The 6,280-nt window shown below is 58.4% G+C and overlaps 2 non-coding genes across 2 annotated transcripts; one reads left to right on the plus strand and one right to left on the minus strand.

Moving 5' to 3' along the window:
• Positions 1-1,340: 1,340 nt before the first annotated feature.
• TRNAI-AAU (transfer RNA isoleucine (anticodon AAU)) lies at positions 1,341-1,414 on the plus strand. Its single transcript has one exon. It is a non-coding gene; the product is annotated as a tRNA-Ile (tRNA).
• Positions 1,415-1,853: 439 nt separating this feature from the next.
• On the minus strand, positions 1,854-1,927 carry TRNAI-AAU (transfer RNA isoleucine (anticodon AAU)). The gene has a single exon. It is a non-coding gene; the product is annotated as a tRNA-Ile (tRNA).
• Positions 1,928-6,280: the final 4,353 nt, after the last annotated feature.

Raw genomic sequence — 6,280 nt, forward strand, 5'->3', positions numbered from 1 at the left:
CCTGTAGGGGAGGGACCAGCACCAGTGGAGAGAGGCAGGGCAGGTGTGTGGTGGGAGGTGTTAGGAGAGGGGATGAGGAGGGGTAGCTCACATGATCCGAGTGGGGCTACTGGAGGAGTGGTCGCGGGGGGGGGGGAGAGAAGGGCTGGTGGAGGGAGGCAGATCTCAGGAAGGCTGAAGGCAGTGAGAAGGGCAGGAGTCAGGACAGCAGAGGTGGGTGAGGGATTGGAGGGGGCAGCAGGCACCAGGGGAGCTGATGGAGCAAGAGGAGGAGATATGGCAGCAGAGGGAAAGGGTAGAGGTTTATAAGATACTTATTAATAACTTGGGTGCCACAGTGGCACATCCAAACAAGCCACGAACTCAGTACTGGTGCACAACACAATATTTATTGTGCTCTTGGGAGGAAACTCTTATTAGGGTGTGTCTAGACTACCTAGTTTTGTTGACAAAAGTGGACTTTTGTCGACAAAACAATACCAGCGTCTACACTACCGCGGAGTTCTGTCGACATAATGTCGACAGAACTCCGCGGTTTTGTCGACGCTGGTAAACCTCATTTTACGAGGCAAAACACCTTCTGTCGACAGACAGAAGGTGTTATTGCCTGTAACACTGCGTCCAGACTACGGAGTTCTGTCGACAAAGCGGCTTGCTTTGTCGACAGAACTCCATGTTTCTGTACGCTCTTTGTCGACGGAAGTTTTGTCGACAGTATCTGTCGACAAAACTTCCGTCCACAAAACGCGGTAGTCTAGATGTACCCTTAGAGGGGGCACTTCCCGCAGCCTCTCCACCCCCCCGCCCCGAGTTAATGTCACACACATTGGGTTAAAGGAATTACAGGATAGGTGCATGGGGGGGGGGGTTGGCGAGGGCCAAACTAATCCCTATTGGTAAGAGGATGGTGGGAAAAGACCTTAGCGGCCAGGGTGGGGGGATCACATGACACCTTTTATTTCTGGTCATGTGTCCACATTGCCCCAAAAGTATTACCCCCAGAGGTGTGGCTAATGGGGGTCAGAGGATGTGGCTAATGGGGGGGGCGTCAAAGAGTACATTTTAAAAAAATTATTTGGGTGCACACCCTAATGAAATGTGCTGTGCACGCCTATGGTGGGAATTGTTCTCTTTTCATTTGCATAGTAAAATTTGTTTCTTCCTTCAAAATCCTGTCCTCAAAAGGGTTAAGGAAGTTGTTTTCGTGGAATGAAGGGAGGGAATGAAACTGCCCTGTGATAGCACTAGAACCAGAACCCTAGAACATGTTTCTGAGAAACTTTACCAGAGGCAGAAAGATACAGCTGGGAGTAGATCTGTGGAGAAACTTTGCACCACTTGGCCGGTTAGCTCAGTTGGTTAGAGCGTGGTGCTAATAACGCCAAGGTCGCGGGTTCGATCCCCGTACGGGCCACAGCTCCTTTTGCTCCCCTGGGCCCACCGGGCAGCGGCATTTCACTTTTCCGTCCGGAGGGAGGGGACAGGTGCAAACAGCAGGGGGGCACCAGCCACAAAGTCGCTCGCTCAGCGCGGTCATTAACCCGCCGCCCCAGGAAACTGCAGCCCAGCCAGCGGGCGGGAAGGGAGGCGCCGGCGCGGCCGGAGACAGGGCAGCGCAGGCAGGGGCCCCGCGGGGAGCAGCGACCCGACTCCGCGCCCAGCAGCGCTTCCCCGCAGCCTGCGCAGCCGGGCCTGGGAGCGGTGCCTCATCCCACCCACTGGCCCGGCAAGAAGCGGCGGCAGCACCGCGGTGCCCGGAGACTTTACTAAGGGTCCATTTGGTTCCCTGCACTTTGCGCCTCCCCCACCCCGCACTAAAAAGGCAAATGCCGCGGGCCGAACAAAATGAGCTGTGGCCCGTACGGGGATCGAACCCGCGACCTTGGCGTTATTAGCACCACGCTCTAACCAACTGAGCTAACCGGCCGGTGCACAAACCCCGTTCACGTTTCCATTCACGGGCGCAGACCCGACCCGCGTCACTGCCCCAGCACGCGACGAAAGCGGCTCCGCTATTGGCTGAGGCTCTTCCCCGGCACTTGTCAACATCTGCACGTGCAGAGGGGAGACGCTGACGCGGCAAGCGGCGGGCTCAGGAGGGGGCGGGGTTAGCGGGGCCCGGGCGGGCGGGGCCAGTAGCGCGGAGAAGCCGCTCGCCCAGTTCCTGCAGCCGCACCACGAGCCCCGCAGACACTGGTGCCGCCCCCTGTCCCCGAACCGCATTGGCCTCGGAACCCCTCGCCCCGCCCCCTACGCCTTTGCCCCGCCCACAATCCACCGCCAGCCTTCCAACCACCATCAGCGTTCAGGGTCTGCGCATGCGCCGCTTTTCCCGCCAAATGTGGACGGAACCAAAAAAGCGGAGGGGCCCAGCGCGTTCCCCCCCCCGCTCCACCTTGCAGGCACATGGTATCGCCCAGTCCGGAGGGTATAAAAAGGCCTCTTTTGGCCACACCCCTTTCACTCCTACTCGGCCACGCCCCCTCGCCGGCCGGGGCAGCGTTTCTCCAGCGGACTCGTGCAGCGGCGGCGCGGAGCCAGGAGACGCCTCGGAGCCTCCTCCCAGGAGCGGCCGGGCGAGGTGAGTGTCGGAGCCGCCCCGCGCCCGCAGCAGCAGCAGCAGCAGCAGCCGCGCCCCCCTCCCCCCCCCCCCGCGAGCGCCCCTGGGCAGGCTCCGAGACGCGGGGCCAGCCCGGCCATGGGGCTGCTCCGCTGCAGGAGCCCTGAGCCCGAAGCCGGGAGCGGGGGGAGGAGCCCGTGAAACCCGCCCCGCCGGGTCCGTGCCCCGAGCCTGGGGGGAGGGGGGATTCCCCACTCGGCCGGGTCCAGGGACGGTTCCCACGTGCCCAGCGATTTACACTGTGTGTGGGGGAGCGCTGCCTTGCAGGGGGGAGGCAGAACTCTGAGCCGGGCCCCCTTCCTAGAGCCCGGCCGCCTTGCACAGTGCTCTGGCAGAGGGGAAACTGAGGAGCAGCCCTCAGGAGAGCTTGTCCTGGAAAGCTCCACTAGGACCTGGGTAAGTGTTGCCTTTGGTGGGGGAGGCTGTGCCCTGAGCCAGCCGGGTGTGAGGATCCCACAGTCTGTGTGTGTGGTGATTGGTTTCACTGGTGCTGGTTACAGTTACGGTTTTCCCATGTGTGTAGCAGTTTGAATTGTGTGTCCTAAGATTGCTTTGTTACAGGTGTGTCTCGAAAGGAGCCCTAGGGTGGGAGGCAAGGCTCTGAGCTGGGCCTCCTTCCTAGAGCCCGGCCGCCTTACACAGTAGTCGGGCAGAGGAGAAACTGAGGAGCAGCCCTTAGCAGAGCTTGCCTTGGAAAGCTCCACTAGGAGCTGGGTAAGTGTTGCCTTTGGTGGGGGAGGCTGTGCCCTGAGCCAGCCGGGTGTGAGTATCCCACAGTCTGTGTCTGGTGGTTTCCTTCACTGGTTCTGGTTACAGTTACGGTTTTCCCATGTGTGTAGCAGTTTGAATTGTGTGTCCTGAGATTGCTTTGTTACAGGTGTGTCTTGAAGGAGCCCTAGGGTGGGAGGCAAGGCTGTGAGCTGGGCCTCCTACCTAGAGCCCGGCCGCCTTACACAGTACTCTGGCAGAGGGGAAACTGAGGAGCAGCCCTCAGGAGAGCTTGCCCTGGAAAGCTCCACTAGGACCTGGGTAAGTGTTGCCTTTGGTGGGGGAGGCTGTGCCCTGAGCCAGCCGGGTGTGAGGATCCCACAGTCTGTGTGTGGTGATTGGTTTCACTGGTGCTGGTTACAGTTACGGTTTCCCCATGTGCGTAGCAGTTTGAATTGTGTCCTGAGATTGCTTTGTTACAGGTGTGTCTTGAAAGGAGTCTTAGGGTGGGAGGCAAGGCTCTGAGCTGGGCCTCCTACCTAGAACCCGGCCGCCTTACACAGTACTCTGGCAGAGGGGAAACTGAGGAGCAGCTCTTAGCAGGGCTTGCCTTGGAAAGCTCCACTAGGACCTGGGTAAGTGTTGCCTTTGGGGGCGGCTGAGCCCTGAGCCAGCCGGGGGTAAGTATCCAACAGTCTGTGTCTGGTGGTTTCCTTCACTGGTTCTGGTTAGTTACAGTTTTCCCATGTGTGTAGCAGTTTGAATTGTGTGTCCTAAGATTGCTTTGTTACAGGTGTGTCTCGAAAGGAGCCTTAGGGTGGGAGGCAAGGCTCTGAGCTGGGCCCCCTTCCTAGAGCCCGGCCGCCTTACACAGTAGTCGGGCAGAGGAGAAACTGAGGAGCAGCCCTCAGGAGAGCTTGCCCTGGAAAGCTCCACTAGGACCTGGGTAAGTGTTGCCTTTGGTGGGGGAGGCTGTGCCCTGAGCCAGCCGGGTGTGAGGATCCCACAGTCTGTGTGTGGTGATTGGTTTCACTGGTGCTGGTTACAGTTACGGTTTTCCCATGTGTGTAGCAGTTTGAATTGTGTGTCCTAAGATTGCTTTGTTACAGGTGTGTCTCGAAAGGAGCCCTAGGGTGGGAGGCAAGGCTGTGAGCTGGGCCTCCTACCTAGAGCCCGGCCGCCTTACGCAGTAGTCGGGCAGAGGAGAAACTGAGGAGCAGCCCTTAGCAGAGCTTGCCTTGGAAAGCTCCACTAGGAGCTGGGGTAAGTGTTGCCTTTGGTGGGGGAGGCTGTGCCCTGAGCCAGCCGGGTGTGAGTATCCCACAGTCTGTGTCTGGTGGTTTCCTTCACTGGTTCTGGTTACAGTTACGGTTTTCCCATGTGTGTAGCAGTTTGAATTGTGTGTCCTGAGATTGCTTTGTTACAGGTGTGTCTTGAAGGAGCCCTAGGGTGGGAGGCAAGGCTGTGAGCTGGGCCTCCTACCTAGAGCCCGGCCGCCTTACACAGTACTCTGGCAGAGGGGAAACTGAGGAGCAGCCCTCAGGAGAGCTTGCCCTGGAAAGCTCCACTAGGACCTGGGTAAGTGTTGCCTTTGGTGGGGGAGGCTGTGCCCTGAGCCAGCCGGGTGTGAGGATCCCACAGTCTGTGTGTGGTGATTGGTTTCACTGGTGCTGGTTACAGTTACGGTTTCCCCATGTGCGTAGCAGTTTGAATTGTGTCCTGAGATTGCTTTGTTACAGGTGTGTCTTGAAAGGAGTCTTAGGGTGGGAGGCAAGGCTCTGAGCTGGGCCTCCTACCTAGAACCCGGCCGCCTTACACAGTACTCTGGCAGAGGGGAAACTGAGGAGCAGCTCTTAGCAGGGCTTGCCTTGGAAAGCTCCACTAGGACCTGGGTAAGTGTTGCCTTTGGGGGCGGCTGAGCCCTGAGCCAGCCGGGGGTAAGTATCCAACAGTCTGTGTCTGGTGGTTTCCTTCACTGGTTCTGGTTAGTTACAGTTTTCCCATGTGTGTAGCAGTTTGAATTGTGTGTCCTAAGATTGCTTTGTTACAGGTGTGTCTCGAAAGGAGCCTTAGGGTGGGAGGCAAGGCTCTGAGCTGGGCCCCCTTCCTAGAGCCCGGCCGCCTTACACAGTAGTCGGGCAGAGGAGAAACTGAGGAGCAGCCCTCAGGAGAGCTTGCCCTGGAAAGCTCCACTAGGACCTGGGTAAGTGTTGCCTTTGGTGGGGGAGGCTGTGCCCTGAGCCAGCCGGGTGTGAGGATCCCACAGTCTGTGTGTGGTGATTGGTTTCACTGGTGCTGGTTACAGTTACGGTTTTCCCATGTGTGTAGCAGTTTGAATTGTGTGTCCTAAGATTGCTTTGTTACAGGTGTGTCTCGAAAGGAGCCCTAGGGTGGGAGGCAAGGCTGTGAGCTGGGCCTCCTACCTAGAGCCCGGCCGCCTTACGCAGTAGTCGGGCAGAGGAGAAACTGAGGAGCAGCCCTTAGCAGAGCTTGCCTTGGAAAGCTCCACTAGGAGCTGGGGTAAGTGTTGCCTTTGGTGGGGGAGGCTGTGCCCTGAGCCAGCCGGGTGTGAGTATCCCACAGTCTGTGTCTGGTGGTTTCCTTCACTGGTTCTGGTTACAGTTACGGTTTTCCCATGTGTGTAGCAGTTTGAATTGTGTGTCCTGAGATTGCTTTGTTACAGGTGTGTCTTGAAGGAGCCCTAGGGTGGGAGGCAAGGCTGTGAGCTGGGCCTCCTACCTAGAGCCCGGCCGCCTTACACAGTACTCTGGCAGAGGGGAAACTGAGGAGCAGCCCTCAGGAGAGCTTGCCCTGGAAAGCTCCACTAGGACCTGGGTAAGTGTTGCCTTTGGTGGGGGAGGCTGTGCCCTGAGCCAGCCGGGTGTGAGGATCCCACAGTCTGTGTGTGGTGATTGGTTTCACTGGTGCTGGTTACAGTTACGGTTTCCCCAT

This window comes from Pelodiscus sinensis, chromosome 1 (assembly GCF_049634645.1).
Source record: "Pelodiscus sinensis isolate JC-2024 chromosome 1, ASM4963464v1, whole genome shotgun sequence".
Classification (NCBI taxonomy): Eukaryota; Metazoa; Chordata; order Testudines; family Trionychidae; genus Pelodiscus; species Pelodiscus sinensis.